Genomic DNA, 21,973 nt, shown 5'->3' on the forward strand with positions numbered 1-21,973 from the left:
GGAAGGAAGGACGGAAGGAAGGAAGGAAGGAAGGAAGGAAGGAAGGAAGGAAGGAAGAAAGAAAGGAAGAAAGAAAGAAAGAAAAAGAAAGAAAGAAAAAGAAAGAAAAGAAAAGATGTGAGAGGGAGGTAGGGAAGGAAGAAAGGAAGAAAGGAAGAAGGAAGGAAAGAAGGAAAGGGAAGAAAAGAAAAAGGAAAAGAAGAAAGAGAGAAAGAGTGGAAAATATGCTTCAGACTGTACTCAGGGTTCATCAGTTCTCTTTCTGGAAGTAGATATCATTTTTCATCATAAGTCCTTTGAAATTATTGATCATTGTTACAATATTGCTGTGTACAATTTTCTGGTTCTCATTTCACCTTGCATTAGTTCATATAAGGCTTATCAGGTTTTTTCTGAAACCATCCCCCTCATCATTTCTTATGACACAATAGCATTTTATCACAATCATATACTACAAATTGTTCAGCCATTCCCAAATTGATGAATATCCCCTAAATTTCTAATTCTTTGCCGTCACAAAAAGAGCCACTATAAATAATTTGTACGTATAGATCCTATTCCTTTTTTTTTTAATCTCTTTGGGACACAGTTGGTCACACATTTCTTTGATAACATCCTCCACACTATCTCTCCTTCATCATTTCTTATTTGTAATGTGCTACAGCTTGTTCACACCCACTGACACATCTCCATCGCCACATAGGTGACCCTCAACATTAATTCTTCAGAGAAAGTGTTTTATGACTCATAGAAATATATCACTAGAAGAATACTCGTGATTAAATAAATCATGATTATGTATGCTTTAATTTTTTTTAAAGTTCTTATTTGATCCTTTAAACAACTTGGGAAGTCAGTGCTATCCTCATTTTACAAATGAGGAAACTGAGGTTGAGAGGTTGTGATTTGCTCAGTGTCACACTGAGGAAATTAAATAATCAGTCAGCATTTATTAAATGCTTGCCATGTGCCAAGAGCTGAATTAAGTTTTAGTGATAGATGTAAAGACAATAATACCTACCCTCAGAGGCCTTACATTCTAATGGGAGAAATAATACACACATACATGTATATATGTATATGTTATATACAAGATACATACTGATCCAAGTTAGTTGGCAGGATTGCATTAGAAAGACATTGTGGTTCTCGTGGTTGAAGACAGAGTGGTATACTGCCACAGCACTCAGGGAGCTAGTGAAGTGTCTGAGGCCACATTTGAACTCAGGTCTTCCCTATTCTAGTCCCCAGTGCTCTAACCACTGTGACACCTAGCTGAATTTGCTAAGTGCCTATTATATGCCAGGCACTGTGCTAGGTTCTGTGGATACAAGTGCAAAGAATGGAATTATCCTTATTCATAAGAAGCTTACTCTCTAATAGAAAAGATGACAGATACATAAAATACATATACAACAAATATAAAGTCAATACATACAAATATGTGCAAATTAATTAAACCTAAAGCATTTTCAGGGAAAGTTCATTAGAAGTTGGGGGGAATCAGAAAAGGCTTCATGAATGCAGAAGATGGATCCTGGGTTGTATCTCAAAGAAAGAGAGTTACTCTCTGAGGAGGAGGTAAAGAGGAAGTGTGTTTCATGCATGGGACACAGTCAAAATAAAGGAAAGGAGATGGGAGATGGAGTGTCCTTTGTGCAAAACACAAAGAAGTAAGAGAAATGATTGCTTCTTTCCTATATTGGTAGTCTCTTATTGGATTAGGACTAAGATTATTTTTTTTTCCAGAAGCCTGTATGTAGGTTGTTCAGTCTTTGAAGGACATTGTTGATGGATGAGATCACTCAAATCCGTGTGGTACATGCCTTTGGATGCTAAATAGAGAACCTTGCAAAGAATTTAATCTAAGGTGAGTTCTAGCCCACTGAGTTCCATTCAGCCCGGTCTGAGCAGAGGTTGATCCCCTTTTGTCTAGATTGCCCTAGGCAGGGTAGTCTGAATAAGAGATAAGTTTCTTTGTCCAAAACTGATTGATCAGAGTCATGTCTCCCAGCCCCTCATTAGAATAGGTCCATCTCTCATTATAATATTCATTCTTCTCATTGTTAACCAATCAGAGTCAATTGCTACCCTCAGGAGTACCCATTCTTCCAAGGGCAAATAAGCATTGAGTGGCTTCCATGAGGGGTCTTTGGCATTCAAGAGTGCCACTGAATCCTTTTATTAATGATTGCTAGCATGATTAATAAAATGATTAATTACCCAGAAACTATGTCTCTTAAATTTTTGATATGTCATAGAAGGCCACTTTGACTAGATCACAGAGTATAAGAAGGGAGTAATAACTAGGGAGACAGAATACATAAATCAGGGACAAGTAATATAAAAGTTTAAAAGTTACACAGATGAATTTAAATTTTTTTTCTAGAAAAAAATAGGACACAATTGTATTGGGCTGAGTATGGGAGTCACTTGGTCAGATCTGTGCTTAAAGAAAATTTCTTTGGCAGCAGTATGTGGGAGGTAATGGAATAGTGAGGGACTTGAAAAAAAAGCTATTAGGAGGCTATTATAAGAATCTAGGTGAAAAAAGGCTTGACCTAAGTTAGTAGGTAGTTGAAGATAGAGAAATTCTCACATGTGAGAGAGGTTGTGAAAGTAGAAATTACAGCATTTAGCAGTTGTTTGGACTTTTGGGATAAAGAGAATGAAGAGTCCAGGATAATGCCAAGATTTTAAACCTCAGACAATGTATAAATGATGATGCCTTTGTCATAAATAAGGAAGCTTGGAAAAAGACAGGATTTGGGGGAAAAGATAATAAGTTCAATTTTAAACATGGTGAATTTAAAATGTCTCTGGGACATAGAATATAAAAAGTCCAGTAGGCAACTGATGATATAGGACTGAAGCTTGGGAGAAAGACTGGATTTATAGATCTTGGCATCATCTATATAGAAATTATGGTTAAACCCATAGGAACTGATGGTGCTATGGAAAGAGAGAGAGAGCAAAGAAGGAGAAGGAAAGAAGACCTAGGACAGAACCTTGGGGAAAACCCAGTGATAGGGGGTTTGATGGCAAACTCTTTAGGATGATCACTTTAGCAGCTATGGGATGGATGATTTGGAGTAAGGAGAGATTTGAAGCATGAAGACCAATTTGGAGGCAATTTCAATTGTCTGGGAGAGAGTTCTTTACTTTAGAAGGCTACATCCTGGAACCTGAATTAGTGAGGTCTGTGTTAAGTGAACGTAAATGAGATTTGTTTGAGGTAGGTTTTAAATTTAGGCTTCCTTCTTCAGTCAGCATTCTATCCACTGCAACATCTTTCAATGGCCCTTTATTGGTGGTCAACTTCAATTCTTGGGAACTGTCATATTTCATGACATACCACCATAATAGCCTCAACAGAAGAATATTGGTATCTTAAAAAGGTGCATTGGCAAGAGGAGGTAGGAGAAAAAGAAGAGAATCTAGGGAAATCAGAGATCCAGACTACAAAAAAAAAAGAACTTATAAAATATTTTTAAAACTAAGTCCTTTTTCATTATTAGACTCACAGAGAAAAGCCCAAGTTACTAAAATGTTTTATGATGTTATTCTGATCTGGCTCAAAATGCTCTGGGCTCAAGCTTCTTTGAGTTGAACTGGAAAAGGAATGATACTCTAGGCTGTTAAATCTTATGCATGTGTATGCGTGTTTTTTCGTGTGAATAGATGTACTTCTGTGGTAAAATTGTCATATTGACTTGGAGGCAAAAATGGTATGATTCTAATTATGAGCTGAAGTCATGTGTGAAGTCTAAAGGTCTCTGAAGTGAGACACAGAAACCGGACAGTAATCAAGAGAGTGCTATGATATATAATTTTTTCATAAAAAGTCAAAGGCAGTTATCAAAGTTGCCCAAATGGCTTGCTATGTAGCATGAAGCACAGTAAGGTGAATATGAGTTTTAGATCAGAATCTGTAATACCCCACCCCCACTTAAATAGCATTGACTATATTGCCAAGCAATAAATAAAATATCCACTAAATCTGTAAGATAATTTCTACTTTCTAGTTGTCCAGTACAGCAGTTCTCAAACTTCTTTATCTTAGGATCCCTTTATACTCTTAAAATTATTGAAAACCTCAAAAAGCTTTTGTTTATGTGAGTTATATATATATATATTAATATTCACCATATTTAAAATTACAATATCTTAGTGTTATCATTAAAATGGTTTTTGACCTCACGTCCCTTCTGAAAAGGTGTTGGGGACCCCTGGAAGTCTCCAGATCAAACTCTTAGAACAGTTGGCCTAGTATAATGTTCAAGTATGCATGTCACCTAATCCTACCATCACAATTTACTACTATGACTTTGTGACCTCATTGATATTGGCAGGAGGATTTAATTTATTTTATCATTTGTTCCTTAATTTAATCTGATAAACTGAGTGGTTAGGAGAGTATATTATGTAATTTTACTTATATATGACTTATATATATATATATGTATGTGTATAACTGTATAGTCAGTCATTCAGTCATCAAACATTTATTGTCTTTACTACATGTAAAACATTCAATATATAGATGATATATTATAAATGATAAAATAGATATTATAGATGATAAAACAACAAATATCTCTGGAAGCTATTTATTCCTACCATAGCTATTCCAATTAATCAGGCTTCAGTTCTCCCCCTACAATTCAATAGCTGTATTAAAAATTTATTCAGTGACTACTGTGTCAAAAGCACAGCATTCAAGATATAAAAGTGGGAAGAAATGAAACTACCCCCTACTTCAATGAGCTTGTAGTCTAATAGGGAGATGAGGTTTATGCATAAATGACTGTAATACACACATTAGAAAAGAAAATGAAAGATTCAGGAAATGAGGAACCCCTTCTAGCTGCAGAAATCAGCAGACTTCAGAGAAGAAATGGCACCTAAACCCTAGCAAAGAGAAGGCCCACAAAGGAAAATAAACATTTCAACTTGAGGGAGATATGGAGAATCCATATCAGGTTTAGACTGTATATTAGTTAGTAGTCCAGACTGATAGTATTGCCTAATGCTGAAAGGAATAGTGTGATATAATTAGATAGGTCAAATTGGGCAAAGTTTTGACTGCTAGGCTAATGAGTTTGTACTTTATATATTAGGAAGGGGTAGTCATTAAAGATTTGTGAACAAGGGAATGATGTGCTTAAACCTGTGCTTTGGAAAGATTATTTTGAGATCTGTATTTGAGGAAAGAAGGAATTAGAGTCAAGAAGACCAGTTAAGAAGCTATTATAACAATTCAGGTAAGAGATAATTAAAGAATGAAAAAAATTGAGGTGATTGTAGTATGACTAGAAAGAAGAGGACAGAGGTTAAATAAAATGTGAAAGTAGAATAAATAGACTTCATACTTGAGTAGGTATGGGGGTAATATAGAGGAAAGAACAAGAATGACAAGGAGGTTTTGAGACTAGGCTACTGAGAGAATAGTGGCACATTTTCATGAATGGGCAGGTTTTAAAGAGAAGGCTAGCTTTGGAAGTATTAAGTTTGAGGTATTGGGGGGGAGTTATCAAACTGCAGGAATTTTAAATAGCTAAGAGATAGTAGACCATTAGCTTTATTAATTACTAGGTTGCTGCTGATCTTGGAGGAAGCAGCTTCAGATTAGAACATCTACTAGGTGGCAAGAGATTGAAGATGGAGTGGGTGGGAAGATAGAGAAAGAATATAACATAAACTCTTCCTCCTAGAATATGTATGTATGTATGTATGCATGTAGGTATTCATTCATTCATTTGTAGGGCTTTTGCTTATTTTGCAATAAAAAGCAGGAAAGAGACAGGATGATATTTTTAGGAGACTGGTAGAGTCCAGAGGCAATATGGCATGATGGATAGACAGCCAACCTCAGAGTTAGGAAGTAGAGTTCAATAATTCACAAGCTCAGTCAAGTACAAATAAGCTGGACAGCCTTTGAATACAGATCTTGTGATGGTACATATTATTATCCAAAGATGAAACTAACTAAAGTTAGAAAAGCTCATTACTAAATTGAACACAGGATTATAGATTTTTCATTCCTAACAATTCTCAAATACTGTATACTAAATCATAGGAGGGGTTGAGATATGAATCTCAAAGAAGTATTAGACAAAGGCAGAGAATTTTGAATTACCGAGTCATTAATATTTACTTTAGAGGAATAAATTTTCTTTGTATATTGGGTTTCCATACATACAATGTAAAATGGAGTCATGAGTAGATTATTGGCCTTGGAATTAGGAAGAGCCAAGTTCAAGTCTTTTTTTCTGACATGTACCGGCCATATGACTGAGGTCTTACTTGTAGTTGCAAGTAGCTATAACATGGGTAGTGGTCATAACCTGGTAAAAGCATCTTGGCAGACAGGCTAAACAAAATTGAGGGTAACCAAAGGCCTCAAATCCATCGATGAATTAGGGGGATGTCTACTCCAAGCAGATGAAGACTTATCCCTAAGAGGAATGGACAATTTGTTCCAATGCCTGTGAAGGTGAAGCATTACAGTTTGGTCAGACATCAAAGATGACAAGGTCATCCACTGCATCCCAGGCCATTGCCAGTGTTCCTGACTTCTGTCTTGCCACTAAATGTTGATGACTCTGGACAACTTTGCACAATTCTGCTTTACTTAAATTCAATTCAAACATCACCCATGATGTCATTGGTCCTCTGAAAATGAAGGATCAGCAACAACAACATCACTGAGCAAACCACTTAACCTCTACGTGATAAAGGCAATTCTCTAGGACTGTAACTTGCAAAGAGATATAGATGCACATTGGTAGATAGAGTAGTCTCACTTGCGAGTTTAAAATATTAAGGAAATTATAGGTGTTGTCACTGTTCCTTATAGCACCTGTGTCTATACACATTCAACTAATTAAGAAGTATAAACAGTTAATATTTGCTCAGCATTACGTTAAACAGTTAAGGCAAAATATGATCCTTGACCTCTGAAGGAACTCCTCTTCCATATAAATGAATAACTAAGTAGTGAACATTTAAAATTAATCAATTAATTAAAATTAATGGAGAGCTGCTCTAAAACGAAATAATAAGAAGGCATACTGTAAGAAGGCAGCTAGGTGGCACAGTGAATAGAATACCAGGTTTGGAGTCAGGAAGACTTGTCTTCCTGAGTTCAAATCTGGCCTCAGACACCTACTAGCTGTGTGACCCTGCACAAGTCACTTAACCCTTTTTGCCTCAGTTTCTCATCTGTAAAATGAGCTGGAAAAGAAAATGGCAAACCACTCCAGTATCTTTGCCAAGATAACTCCAAATGGGGTCACGAAGAGTCAGACATGACTGCACCAATTGAAAAACAACATTGTAAGAAGTTTGCATCATTCTGACACCAAGAACTTAAGTCTTAGGAAGATTAATTCCAAGAATTAATTGGCTTTATATGCTTCTGAGAACAGAATTTCAGAGCTGAAAAGTGTAATAGGAATCATCTAATCTCTTTGTTTCATGGATAATGAGGCCTAAAGAGGTCTAGTGATTTTCCCCAAATCTCATATCGAAATAGTGGTAGAGCTGGGACCAAAACTCATATAAACTGCTTGCAGGGAGGATTAGATTTTTCATTTTTGTCTTTGTAATCCCGGGCCCTAGCCTCATGGCTTACACAATTCTTGATAAATGCTTATCAAATGGAACTGAAATGTGTTGAATTCTGATGTCCAAACCAGTATTTATCTTTTCAATGTGGGTTGAACCCACACTTTCAACAATAAAACCATGACTTTAGGTGGAAATGAATGTAGCCATTTGTGATGTAAGTGAGGCAATCAGTAAGAGTAGGAAGAAGATGCTGAGAACTGAGTATGGGAAAATCATTTGTTCCCTTTGAGCCAAGGCTGGGAAGTAAAAAAAGCAAATATCACATAATCAGCACTGAGAAAAACAAAAGTCTATCCTACCTTTTTTTAGGCCTAGATAAAAATTCAGTTTTTTCAGGAAGTCTTTCTAAGTTTATTACACTCCATTCTAATGAAATCTTTTATGTCCCCTGAGGATTTAAGTATTTGTTATGTACCAACTGGTGTCACACTTGTTGATTTTAATTGTTATAATTTCATTTTTTATCTGTGCCTCTTTTGTCTCTGATACGTGGAATGTAAATTCCTCAAAAGTGGGAACCATGTATTCTATTTATTTTCTTATCCCTTATCTTCTTATCCCTTCTTATCCTAACACTTTCTGTCTCATATAGAGGGTGCTTCAAAAAAAAAAATACTGGTTAACTTTCTTTCCTGGACATTTGACTCTAAAATGTCATGTGGAACTTTCCAAAGTTTCTGACTATCAATAATTCAGCTTAAGGAATTATCCTAGGGCCTGTACTTTTCCATTAGCCTGAGATAGTAAATAGGATCTTGGACTCTGGAAGACCCAAGTTGGTCTCCTGCTTCACGCACTAGCTAGTTGACTCCATGTCATTCACTTAACATCTTTATGCTTTAGATTCCTCATCTTGTACACGAGCATAAGTATTGCCCCTATCTCACATGGTTATTGTGCAGATCAAACTAGATAATGTTTGTAAAGTGCTTTGCAAATTTTAAAGTGCTATGTAAATGTTAGCTATCATAATGACTTTTTCACAGCCTTCTGCTAAAGTAATTTCCCTCAGTTTTCAATTTCTTTCTTAAAGAATCTGTTGGAAAACATAGCCTCGTTTCTGCCCCTGTTATAGTCAAGCTCTATTAAACCTTTCCTAACACTGACTGCAAATACATCCTTGTGTGTCTTTACCTAGTCAACTTTAGAAAGAGTTAGAAAACCAATGTGGAGAAATAAAAGCCTCTGTCATAAATAAGATCAAAGGTCATAGGTCAGATTGCAAGGACTGTTCTTTATTAACTTGCCTAAGTTTTTCTCTTTTGTTGATCCTAGGGTGTGGAGAAATAGAGAGACAGATATTACATGTTATGTATGCCATAACCCTGACCTTTACCCACTCACTGTCTGCTTTAGCCTATAGTATCTAAGTATCTACCAGACTCTTTCTGTTTAACAAGATTAGCTTCTCCTGGACTCCTCTGTCTCATAACTACCTACCACTCAACATATCTTTGTCAGACCTCTTCTAGCAAGGGGGGAAAATATATATATATATATATATATATATATATATATATGTATACACACACACATAAACATACACACACAAACACACACATATATAGAGAGAGAGACATACACATTTATGTGTGCATATATACATGTGTATATATACACATGTGTATATGTTTATATATACACATCTACATCTTACATATATGTGTACATATATATATACGCATCTTACATGTATACAACATTTTATAATTACAAATTGTTATCTTATATGTAATAGGATCAAACCTAAGGAGCGAGCAATCTAGCCTCACATGTGCTCTGGCTGAGTATTGAAGGATTTGCATTTGGCAATAACACAAGAATTTTAGAAGTGCTTCCTCATGTGACCTAAGTATGGTCCCCACCTGTAGCAGAATTGAGGGCATCAGGGAAATAATGATGATGCTAGTGGTGATGATGATGTTAGTGATGGTGATGATAATGATAATGTGAACATGACCTCAGTGGAGAGATGTGATAGAGAATTTAGTTTTGTGCTAGAAATCTGTCCTAGACCAAAGCCAAAACTAATAATGAAAATAAGTCACACCACAATACCCCAGGTGCAAGAACAATTTTCAGCACAAAACCTAGTTACACAAGAAACTTCTGAAGTGAGGCTATAACCACATTAGTATTAGTCCCCTGGTATTTTATCTTTGAAGGCAACTAAGTGGCTCAAGAGATAGCCTGGAGTCAGGAAGACCTGAGTTCAAATCCAGCTTCAGACATTCACTAGCTTTGGGACCCTGGACAAGTCACTTAACCTCTGTTGGCCTTAATTAGTTAGAGAAGGGAATGACAAATCACTCCAGAATTTTTGCCAAGAAAACCCCCTGGACAGTATGGTCCATGGAATCATGAAAAGTCAAACATAACTGAATAACAATAATTAATTTAAGTTATGCTTGTCGATTCTACTTAGCTACATGTAGGGACTTGTTTGGAAGTGTCTGCATCATCTCAAATCATAAGTCCACAGGAACCAATAAGAGACTGCTGCATCACATCAAATTTCAAAACCATCACTGAAGAGCCGGAGTACGTGTGTCTTCTCATGAAGTCAGATCACATACACATTGGGCTCACCCTTATTACATGTATGATCTTATTTGAAAAATTATAACATTTTAGAGTGAGAAAAGATTTCAGTGATTGCTTGATCTTTATAACAATCCTCATAAGAATTGTTTCCCCAAAGGTCCTATCTCTAGTAAATGGAAAAGACTCAAGCCCAGGTGTTTTGTCTTTAAGTTTGGTACTCTTTTCACTAGGGCAGCTGGGTGGTGCCATAGTGCATAGAGTGCTGTGCCTGGAGTCAGGAAGACTTATCTTAGTGAGTTCAATTCTGACCTCAGACACTTACTAGCTGTGTCACCCTGAGCAAGTCACTTACCACTGTTTGCCTCAGTTTCCTCACCTGTAAGTCAGCTGGAGAAGGAAATGGCAAACCCATTTCAGTATCTTTGCCAAGAAAACCCCAAATGGAAACATGAAAGGTCGGGCACAACTGAACAAAAAAACAAACAAACAAAAAAAATAACAAATAAAACTCTATTCACTATGCTATGCTGAATCTAGGAGGAAGGTGGGGAAAGAAGCTATGTTGGATATCCCCTTTAAAAAGGTTTTCTCCAATTGGAAGTAGGTAATTTTCTATGAATCCATTATTGTATAGTGGCAAGATTTCTGAGTTTGTAGTCAGAGGATATGTGTTTGATTTGCTACTTTCTATCTTCTTGGCATTGGGCAAGACACTTAGACTTTCTAGGCCTTAGCTGCTCATCCGTAAAATTAGGGGATTGAACTAGATAATTTCCAAGGTTCCTTACAAATCTAGAACCTAATGATATCAGCTACCATTTGGCAGCTTCTTTATGCATATCTGCCTCAAATGACTCTCATAAATAACTTTTATTGATCATTTGTAATTATTTCAAATTGCTTCAGTGAGAGACTCTCAGAAATTACGCTCACACTCTTCTTTTTGCATACAATTGCAATAATAACAAAAAAATTGAACAAAGTTTATGCAAAGTTAGAAACATAACAGTCAAATTTAAAGTGCTTTTCATGACAACTATTCCTGTTGGCATAAACCTATAGACTTTCTGTCTCCTCTCCCTATGTCTGTTCTTTGTTTTCCTGTCTCTCTAATTCTCAGTCTTACTCAATACAGAAAAGAAAAAAAATTGTGAAGTAACGACATGCAAATGCCAGGAGAGAAGGGTGCAATCTACATGAGCCAAGAATAGTCAGAAGAGAATTCTGGGGCTGATAGACTGCTTGAGCTGTGGATATGGGTGTTATAGGGCAGTTTGATGTAGACGTGAATGCACTAGTCATCCAATTAAACTATTTGGGTTGGATACAATTATGGAAGTCAAGTTGTTTTTTGCCTTATGTTTTTTTCTTTTCCTTTTGGGTTTTTCAGAAATATTATGTTCACTAGGCTAATTTTTGCCTCCAATTGAATGCTGGTGGTCTGTTTGCTGGTGGTCGCTTACTTTACTCTTATTCATTTTGTCACCTGCTCTATATTTCTCATGTTAGTTCATTCACACTAATTATCATTGCCTGATACCAAGTGGAGGTGATGCTTCCAAACCTCCAGTCCAAGAAAAGGCTAATTAGGCAAGTTTCCACCACTTTGTAGACTTAAAGCAATTGATCTCATTTAAGTAAAAAAAGGTGTGTTTTACACAAAACAAATCTAAGTCCTTAACCACAAAGATGACTTTCACAATCCAGTTTAGCTTCTGTTTGGTATTCAGTAAGTTCTTTAGCAACAGGCAGTTATAATGAAAGCTAAAATGTCCACCAGGTTTTCAATAGAAATCCCAACATGCCATAAAATAACCAGATTTAAAAGGTGCTTGGTATTTCTGCAAAACTGCTAAATTCCCTAGGATTACATATTTCTGTGGTTAATTATAGCGACTAAATAGAAAATCTTTCTAGTTTTAAATGACAGAAAATATTTTTTAAATTAAAAATCTTGAAAAGGGCAGTAAGAAAGTAACTATAATATTTTAAGGATCTGAAATTCTGGTAGTGGAGTGACATAATATTTATTACAATTCCTCTTTATACAAATTATTACTGTATAGTCTGGTCAAGGACCTTTTAAAATATAACTAGACTCACCATAAGATCATGATTTAGCATTAAAAAGCACCTTGTATTCCATCTGGTCCAATCATATCATTTTACAAATGAGGAAAGTTAAGTGTCTTGCCCAATGTCACATAGATAATAATTTGGCAGTGCCAGGATTCTAACTGAGCCACTCTGACTCCAAATCCAGAATTATTATTTCACTGTGCTTCAATCTTCTGAAGATATTGTTCAAAAGTCAAATGTAGATTTGCTTAAAAGACTATTTTACAAAGAATTTAACAGGAGGCAAGTGCTTAAATGCAGATCAGAAGAAACAATACAAGGACACTCTCAAGGCCTTTCTGAAGAACTTTGGAATCAGTTGGGAGACATGGGAGTTACTGGCACAGGGCTACTCAGAATAGTATGTTGCATCAAAGAAGGTGCTGTGCTCTATAAGCAAAACAAAATTTCAATAGCTCAGAGGAAAGGTGAAATGTGAAAATTTAGAAACATCTTCTGTCCAAATGTTCTATGGACTATTTGTGCCTAACCTGTGGTAGAACCTACCGAACTCATATTGATCTGATCAGCCACAGTCAGATGGTGATGTCATTTTGGTCCTCATCAAGAACAGACAACCGACCAATCTCTGGGCTCATACTTCTAAGAATTTTCAGTTTGGTAAGACTTTCTAGTCCTTGCATTATGCCATTGGCACAACTTTTGAGAACCCAGGGTCACCTCTAAGTCATGGACCAGGACTCTTTTAGAGATGGATAAGTAGATGGAAAATTTTTAATCCCTTGGCATCCCATTCTAAAAAGCAAAGCTATAAATTGAGTATTAGTCTTTGTACAAATGAGATGTGAATTAAAGGTATATTGTCACATGGATATTCTCCAGAGCCACTATACCACTTGATTGAACTTCAGAAAATAAATGTAGCTTGGCTTGGAGTGAAGGAAAAGGGTAAGGAGGGATTAGGTTAAAGTGTAGAAATTATAGGGAGAAAAATTCTAGCTCATTATAAGGGAGAAAAATTCTAGCTCATTATAAGGGAGAACTCCTTATAAGATAGCCTACTAAGGCTATCAAAAAATGGATTGACTACCTTGGGGAAGAGTGAATTTCTCATCACTATAGGTCTTCAGGAAGGGGCTAGGTGAGCGCTTCTCAGAAATGTTATAGAAAGCTTTCACAATCTGGGTAGAGATTGGAATGGATGACCTCAGAAGTATTTTCAACCCCATCCTAGGCTATTATTAGGAGAAAAATGATCAGAATGGTCAAGGTTAAGGAATGGACATTACAGATAATTCACATCTACAGAATGTTAAGGAAATGTTAAAGCCTACTAAAGACCCTTTCATAAGCAATCAGAATTAGTTTTTAGATGTATTATGTAGTTTGATCAGAAGAATTAGAGCTATTTACTTTGATATTTAATACATTTATGTTCACAGTCTATGACTTCTCATTCTGGTATTTTTGCAAACTTTGCATATTAATAAATGGTGAGTTTGGAGGAAAACTTGATCAATGTAGCTCAGAATTGTCAAAGGAGTAAATATTCAGAGAAGGTGATATGATTGTCTTTGTGGTCTGGTAGCTATATTCCTGTGGTGAATATGGAGGTGGGAAATGGTAAATAATTAAGCACCAAAATCTATGGGACTCTGGTCCACTTTGGATGGACAACATAGTTTCTGGTACAATATTGAAAGTCTTTGGGATGATGAAGTTACCTTTTATTGGCCATTGAGCCATAAAGAAAAATCCACTCAATAGACTTTAAAAGAGAAACCATCTTTTGCTTTCACTCTCCTTTTCCCCTCCCCAGAACATATGGCATAGGGTGATATGGGACTCTCTCTCTACTTCCTTCTTTCCTTGTCTCTGTGTCTCTGCCTCTGTCTCTCTGTGTATGTATCTCTCTCTGTCTCTGTCTCTCTGTCTCTATCTCTGTCTTTGTCCCTCCTTCCCTCCCTCCCTCTCTCTCTCTCCCTTCCTTTGAAGTAGAGAGGCATCTCCCCTTCAAGACAACAATGTATCTCCCATGGCACCTAAAACATGTGCTACCTAACAGAACCTGAACCTAGAAATTGGACCCCTGGTTGCTGCTTCTGTTTTGTTTCTTTCCCTGGGCACAGATGACCAAACAAATTTAATCATGAAATGAACTTTTTAGGAATTTGGGAGTTCCTGAGTTCTTCAGTCAATTTTGGCTGCCCTGAAGGAGTTGTACTCTGTAGCTACTATCATACAGTGCTTCTCATACGAGAAAAAGCCTGGTTTGGCTTGCCAGAAGACGTAAACCTTGAGGGACTTGTTCTGATTGTGTATAGCTAGGAAGAAAATGAAATACTCACTCAACACTCCTATTAAGTGATCCATATATACATATAGGCAATTGGGGTTAAGTGACTTGCCCAGGGTCATAGAGCTAATAAGTGTCTGAGGCCAGATTTGAACTCAGGTCCCCCTGACTCCAGGGCTGGTACTCTATCCACTGCATGACCTACCTACTCCTAAGTGTTCCATATTTCAATGGCTTACGTAACAACCTCTCAAGGAAATATAATAATAGTTTTAGGTTACTTTTTCTTGATTTATATCTTTGTCAGTGCTTGTTTGTGAACCTTTTTCAAGCATTTATTTCATGGGGAAGAAATACATTTCCCTCCTATCCCTGATCTACATTGCACATTGAGTACCATTCTATTCCCTTTCTGCAAGACCCTCGACATAAGTCAAAACAAAATTTTCCTTGAATGATTTTCCCCAGGACTTCACGATGGGGAATATAAAAAGCTAGAGACAATGAACAGGAGTCTGCCCATCTCTATAAAGGCCAAGTTCCCCCAGGACTGAACCAATGAGGCCGGAGCTAGTAATCCTTTGGTGGGAGAGAGGAAACACCTCCACCCCTGTGGGCCCTGGAGATTCTACTGTTATACTTATAAAGGAGATGGATAAGTCACCAGCCATCCACCTTCCTGGCTCTAATTCTATATGCCGATCAAATAACTTTCAGCACTGTGGTTTGGTTTCTTTAGAATAAATCTGAAATACAGAGGGCCTGGGTTTGTTGGCTCCGTCCCCTACTGATTATGTGACCATGTGTAAATCACTTAACCTTCTGTAGTCCCAGTTTCCTCATCTATAAAATGGGAGTCCCAGAGTAAATGACTCTAACTTCCTTTCCAACTCTCAATCTATGATCTAGTCTACCTTATGAGAGCAAAAAAAAATTCTATGAAAGTCACAGATGTATTACTGCACTCTTACAGCATTAGAGGAATACTGAAGTATAATTAGGAGGAAAGCAATATCCTAAGAAAGAGATCTATCAATGGGTAAAACTTGATTTAGTGGAAACTAACTCAATATGAGAGGAAATCCCCTATCTTACTCCATTTCCTAATCGAATAAACAAAAACAAAAAGAGTGGGGGAGGTTTGGATTAAATGTTTGTAATTGGGAAGATGATCTCTAAGCTCTAACATTCTATGATTCTAGTTTGAATGTGAATTTGAAACACTGTAATTTGCTCCTAAATTTTCTTGATCATAATCAGAGGAATCATAGCGTGGGAATTTAAATGGCTGCCATGAAAATCAAGTGAGGTCATAGCCTGGTAGATTTAGAACCAGAAGGGAACTTACAAGCTAACTTGGTCCAACCTCCTCAAATTATTGATGAGGAAACTGAGTGTCAGAGTTCCTTGCCAAGTCTACACAAAGAATAAGTGTGAGAGGTGGGATTCAAACCCAGGTCTTCTGACTCCAGATCCAGCACTTTCTCCCTGAACCACAATGCCTCAGTGACATTTGATGAGATTAATAATCATTTCTCATTTGTTTAACAACATACCTTGTTACTATAAAGTAAGAGTTAGCCATTATAATAATAATAATTATTATTACAATTTACTATTTTGAAATGCTCCTAGAATCTTTGATCCTTTCCAAATATTAAAAATCTTTTCAATTTAACCAAGTTAAAAATCTCTTAGATTTAATCACATATTTCACACAAAATATTTCTATTCATACCAATGGAAGTTACATGGGTAAAACTACAATTATCTCTTAAGTTTTGTAAAGAAACAAGAATGACCATAGTCCATCCATCACCTAAAAAAAAAAAAAAACAACAACTCTCTTTTGTCTGATATGGTCAGCTATTAACTATCCTGGTTCAACTGAATATGATTTATCAAGTATTTATTAAGCACTGACCTAGACACTGATAATACCCAGCCCTCCACCTAAAAAAGTCTCTGAACTCAAGAAACTTATATTCTACTTGTACAGATGCGCAGATAACAAAATAAAATAAAATCACAAAACAAAATTTTGGTGGGAGGAAGGGTATATAGGGGGAGGGAGTGTTGAAGGGAAATCAGATAAGTCTTCTCCTTAAAGTAGCACTCGAGCTGATCTTTGAGCAGAGCTACTACACGATCTAAAAGGCAGAGAAGTCTCTAGGTATGGGAGACCGTTAGTTCAAAGGCATGGAGACAGATGGGAAATGAAATTGTTGCCATATTGACCTTAATGTAGTCTGTCCCTAGGTATAGATGACACATCTAAAATGATATTTCCTTGAAAGAAAAAAATAATTAATGGGTATATATTTTAAAGCAATGTACTTACAGGTCTCACTCAAGTTTTCTTTGGAAGAACATGAACCAACATGAAGAAGTACCATATATTGATTACCATATTACAAGTTTTTAAGTATAACAAAATATATCTTATGATAAAAATATATAGAACATTGATAAAACCTTTTTTTCCTAATGACTCAAAAATAACTTAAATGTCTTACATTGTTTCAAGATAGTCATTAGGAACACCAATTACATTCTATTATTGATGGCAAAAGAAATGAGTTCCACTTGATAGAATGTTGGTTAAAGTGGAAATACTATCTAGGGAGTTTTCTAATAGTTGCCCTGTTGTTGTTTTGTTATCCTTGGTAAATGATCACCCAGATTCTTCTGGTAAATAGACTGTTTCTTGCCTAAATTTTGTAATTTGAACACTGTAATAATTAGAACATAACATTTGTGAACTAAAAATGACCTTCAAGATTTTCTATTCTAACCCAGTCATTTTACAGATAAGGAAATCAATGACTAGAGAGGTTATGACCCAGCTATGACCATGCAGAAGACTGAGTGGTGGAGCTGAAATTTGAACCTAAGTATCCTGACTTGAAGTTCAGTGTGCTTTCCACTACATTATAATGCCTAAAGTTATCAGTCAAGTACCTGGGACTCAGATTTAATTCAAAAACTTCTTACTTCAAGGATTCATAACTACTGGCACTTGCACTCCTTCCACTTATAGAGATCATATTCACTCAACAGTTTAGTGAGCAAGAGAATATCTTTGGCTAAAAAATTCATCTCTAAACATAGCTAGGTTGCTCCCCATAGGAATGGCATACTCTTTTGGTGGTCTGTGCTCAAAACCTTTCCATACCAGAAGAATCATCAGATAATGTGCTCCTGGAAAGCCTTTGAGGACTTATGGTTCTTTCCAAACCTACATGAGAAACAGAGAACTTTAATGGAGGTGAATAAAGGTCCTTGAGTTCAGGGGCCATCATGCCTTGGTTTTTTTATCCCCAGTGCCTAGCTCTGTGCTTTCATATTATTGGCGGTTAATGTTTATTGAATTGAACCAAACTTAACATTTCCTGTTCTTTTATGGATTAGTACAATATCAGTAGAGATATGTATACAGATATTGTGTCTTCTCCTTAAATTCTATTATTTGGCACATACTTTTTTAAACTTACTTATATGTATATAAGAGACAACATGGCATAATGGCTAGAGAGCTAGGCTCAAGAAACAGGAAGAGTTGAGTTTGAATAATTCTCTGACATTTACTGGCTGTGATCCTGTGCAAGTGTCTTATCTACCTGTGCTGTTCCTCCCTCCCTCCTCCAACCACACATACACACATGGGTTAATCTATTCTTTTTTTTTCCCCTGAAAGGTAACAATATCATCCCCAGGAATTGATTGGCCTAAGGGCTAAAGCTCAAGCTGTGTCTCCCTTGGTAGCTTATTGGCAGTCTCTGACTCTATTGATATGATTTCTTGATTACCTAAGGGTTTAAAAAGGTCCACCTATGTGGGACTGGGGCCCCTCAGACCCAACAGATATCCTAAGATTAGCACATCCAGCCCTATTGACCACACCCATTTCATATGGATTCTGGTGAGACACATAACCCAAGCTAAGTGCTGGGATATGGAATAGCCTTGTTGAATATCCCTTATATGCTAAGTAAATCTCCTTTTGGTATGTTGAAGGACTTATGAGTATCTCACCACATTCCTAAACCAAACCTAAACTAACCATACTGGCAGGGCACAGCAAGTCACTTAATCCCTGTGTTCTAAACAACTCTCTAATACTCTTAAATTTCAGAGATACTGATGAAATACACTGGTAGAATGAGTTTCATAATCTAGAAGGTCCCTATACCAATGAAATCCCGAGTTACATTTATGGTCCTTGAGAACTCCTTCATTTTTGTCTGTTTTCATAGGGCCTAAAACATTACTTTTCACATAGTAGATGCTTAATAAATATTTGCTGGAGTCATTTGAATTGAAATCTAAGATGAAATATTTTACATTTCCCTAAACCCAGTTTCAGTATCTACATAAGCCATACAATTGGTAGGGCTAAGTTTGTTTTCTTTTGTAGGTTCATGACAAAAGCTCACTAAAATAAAATTTACTTAGCATTGGTTGTATGCAGAATACTGTTCTAGGCCCAAAGGGTTACCAAGTTTAGAGAAGACATGATTCCCAACTTCTAGGAACCTAAAATTTTTTTAAAAACATATTTCCACATTAGTCATGTTGTAAAAGAAGAATCAGAACAAAAAGGAAAATCCATGAGAGATAGAGAGAGGAGAGAGAATAGTATGCTTCAATTTGCATTCAGACTCCAGAGTTCATTCCTTGTATGTAGGTAGCATTTTCCATCATAACTCTTTTGGAATTGTCTTATATCAAAAATTGTATTGCAGGGAAGAGATAAGTCTATCAAAGCTGGTCATCACACAATGTTACTGTTGCTATGTACAATGTGTTTCTGGTTCTGCTCACTTCACTCAGCATCAGTTCATGTAAGTCATTCCAGGGTTTTTTTTTTTCTGAATCCACCTGCTCGTTCCTTATAGCACAATAGTATTCCATTATATTCATATATCACAACTTGTTCAGCCATTCCCCAATAGATGAGCATCCCCTCAATTTCCATTTTTTTGCCACCACAAAAAGAGATGTTATAAATATTTTTGTACATGTGGGTCATTTTCCCTTTTTTTTAAAATAATCTTTTTGGTATACAAACATAGTAGTGGTATTGCTGGATCAAAGGGTTTGCATAGTTTTATAGCCCTTTGGGCACAGTTCCAAATTGTTCTCCAGAATGGCTGGATCAGTTCACAACTCCACCAAAAATGCCTTAGTGTTCCAATTTTCCCACATTTTCTCCAACATTTGTCATTTTCCTGTTTTGTCACGTTAACCAATCTAGAATTTTTTAAGGGGAGAAACCCTAACACAGATAGTATTAATTAACAATTTTCCATGATAAATGCAAAGAAAAGTGCTACTTGAAAAAGTACAAAGAAAACTGCTAATGGAAGTCTGAGATAGAAGGATACTATGAACATAGAAGAAGATCAAGAAAGGCTTTCTGGAAGACGAAGCATTACAGTTGAATTTGAAACTATGCCTAGGATTTCAACAGGGGAGGAGGAATCATGACTCTTGAGAACTATTGCCATGAAGTCATTAAAATTATGTTAATTTTTACTTTGACCTAAGTTGACTTCCCAGGATATCATTTGCTCTACATATAAATACCTTATAACATAAAAAAGTGAGTGATAGTGCTGCTGAGCACCAGGGCAAAGGTTTAATCATCAAGAGAAAGAATCATAGCATCCCTCCTTTCATTTGGAAAGATGGTGGCTTTGCAGGAAATGTTATGAAAGCCTAAGGCATGGACAAAGTACCTTGAGTGTCCTCACCTAAAATTAATGGGACTTCATTCTTGCTCTTTTGATGAGATCTATTAGCAGTATGAATATATGGAAGACTTTGAAGTGGTGGGATCATGAAAGGCACATGGCATTTCTGCCAACTCAGCATGGGGGAGCCTTTTTTTTTTTTGGTCCCATAACTTGCCTGAAAGCACACTTCTACTATTTGTGCCTTCTGAGTCGTTTTTGTCTGTCTTTGAAACCAGTGTCTGTAAAATGAAAGATTAATGAGATCATCTTCAGCCATCCTTAAGGCAATCACATTTATCCCCTCATCATTCTGCTTCCCCAGCCCTGACATTTAACCTCTCCTCACAATGCAGTCTGATGTTACAAATTGAGCAGGGTAATTTCTCCAGGCCAAAATGAGAGATTTAGAAGCATCAGGGAGTTCTGGAAATCTATCCCACCCATCACGAAAAGCTTCCTCTCCTAGCTTAGCAGCCCAGGGGAGAAGAGAAAGAGCAGCAGTGGGTGGGTAGCTAGAAATGATTGAAGAGTAGGGCTCACATACAACAACAAAAAAGTCTGACTTCCCCTATAAGAATTTACTGTCTTGCCACCCTGTAACCAACATTAACTGGGTACTTTCTTAAATATGCCTTAACCATAAAGTGACAGAGAGATTAATTTCAGCAGTCTGGCTTGTAAGAATTATTTCCTGACTTTTTTTGGAGGGGTGGAGAAATAGTGGGTTGTTCAGAGGCTGAAAATTGATACTACACATAACTTCTAAACATGGTATAAAAGAAGTTTTTGTTTAAAAAAAGTAAGAATTAGCTGACTTGGATCAGTGCACACATAGTACATTCCTTAATGTACAGGAAACTCTAGGTTCCTACAACTTCATCATACTCCTGTGGAAATTGATTTATATCCAAGGTTGGCTTCATGTTCATGGGAATTGCTTATTTGGGTTAAATAAAACAAAACAAAAAGAGTTCAACTCCAGTATTTTTTCAACCTTGTCAAATAGTTTGAAGCCCAACACTGGGGATAGTAAATTCAATCTTTGCATAGAAAACTAGCTATGGGTTTACTGTTTTAGTGACTTTCTGGGACAAACAAAACTATCAGCCTAATGTTTCCCCTATTAGCTCAGTCAGGAACTTGCACTTCCAGGTCTAGGGAGCCTTTCTCCACCCTCCTCCTAAAGTTTTCCACAGAACCAGGCTTAGGTCCAACTTCAGACAGAGAATTATTTAGTCACCTGCTGAAGTCATATTTCTGCAGTTCACCTCAAAGAGGCACACAGTTCAACAAAATGGACTCTGACAGCTAATGTACCACAGAAACCAATGTCAATAGAACCTGCTCTTGGCAAGGCTATGAAGTGCAAGTCTGTGATTGCTGTTCCCAACTCCCTTTCTTTTGCATTTCCTTCCCCTCAACGGTGTCTCAAACATAACCAAGAGCCTGATGACCCCATGCTCTCTACCTTTACTCACATCAAAATCTGCTGTCAGAGCGAGATCTGCCAAATTCAGATACACTGAGATATAAATGTGAAATAAAGTTTAATATACCACCTTTCCCAGGAATAATTGTATTTGATTAAGGTATGACTTCAAAGGACTGACTTACTTCATAATGGTGGAATTCAGACATTGTTGATGACTATAAATTCATATCATACAGGTGGTTGCATATTCTA

Source organism: Vombatus ursinus, unplaced genomic scaffold (assembly GCF_900497805.2).
Source record: "Vombatus ursinus unplaced genomic scaffold, bare-nosed wombat genome assembly UNPS02014945.1, whole genome shotgun sequence".
In the NCBI taxonomy this organism is placed as follows: Eukaryota; Metazoa; Chordata; class Mammalia; order Diprotodontia; family Vombatidae; genus Vombatus; species Vombatus ursinus.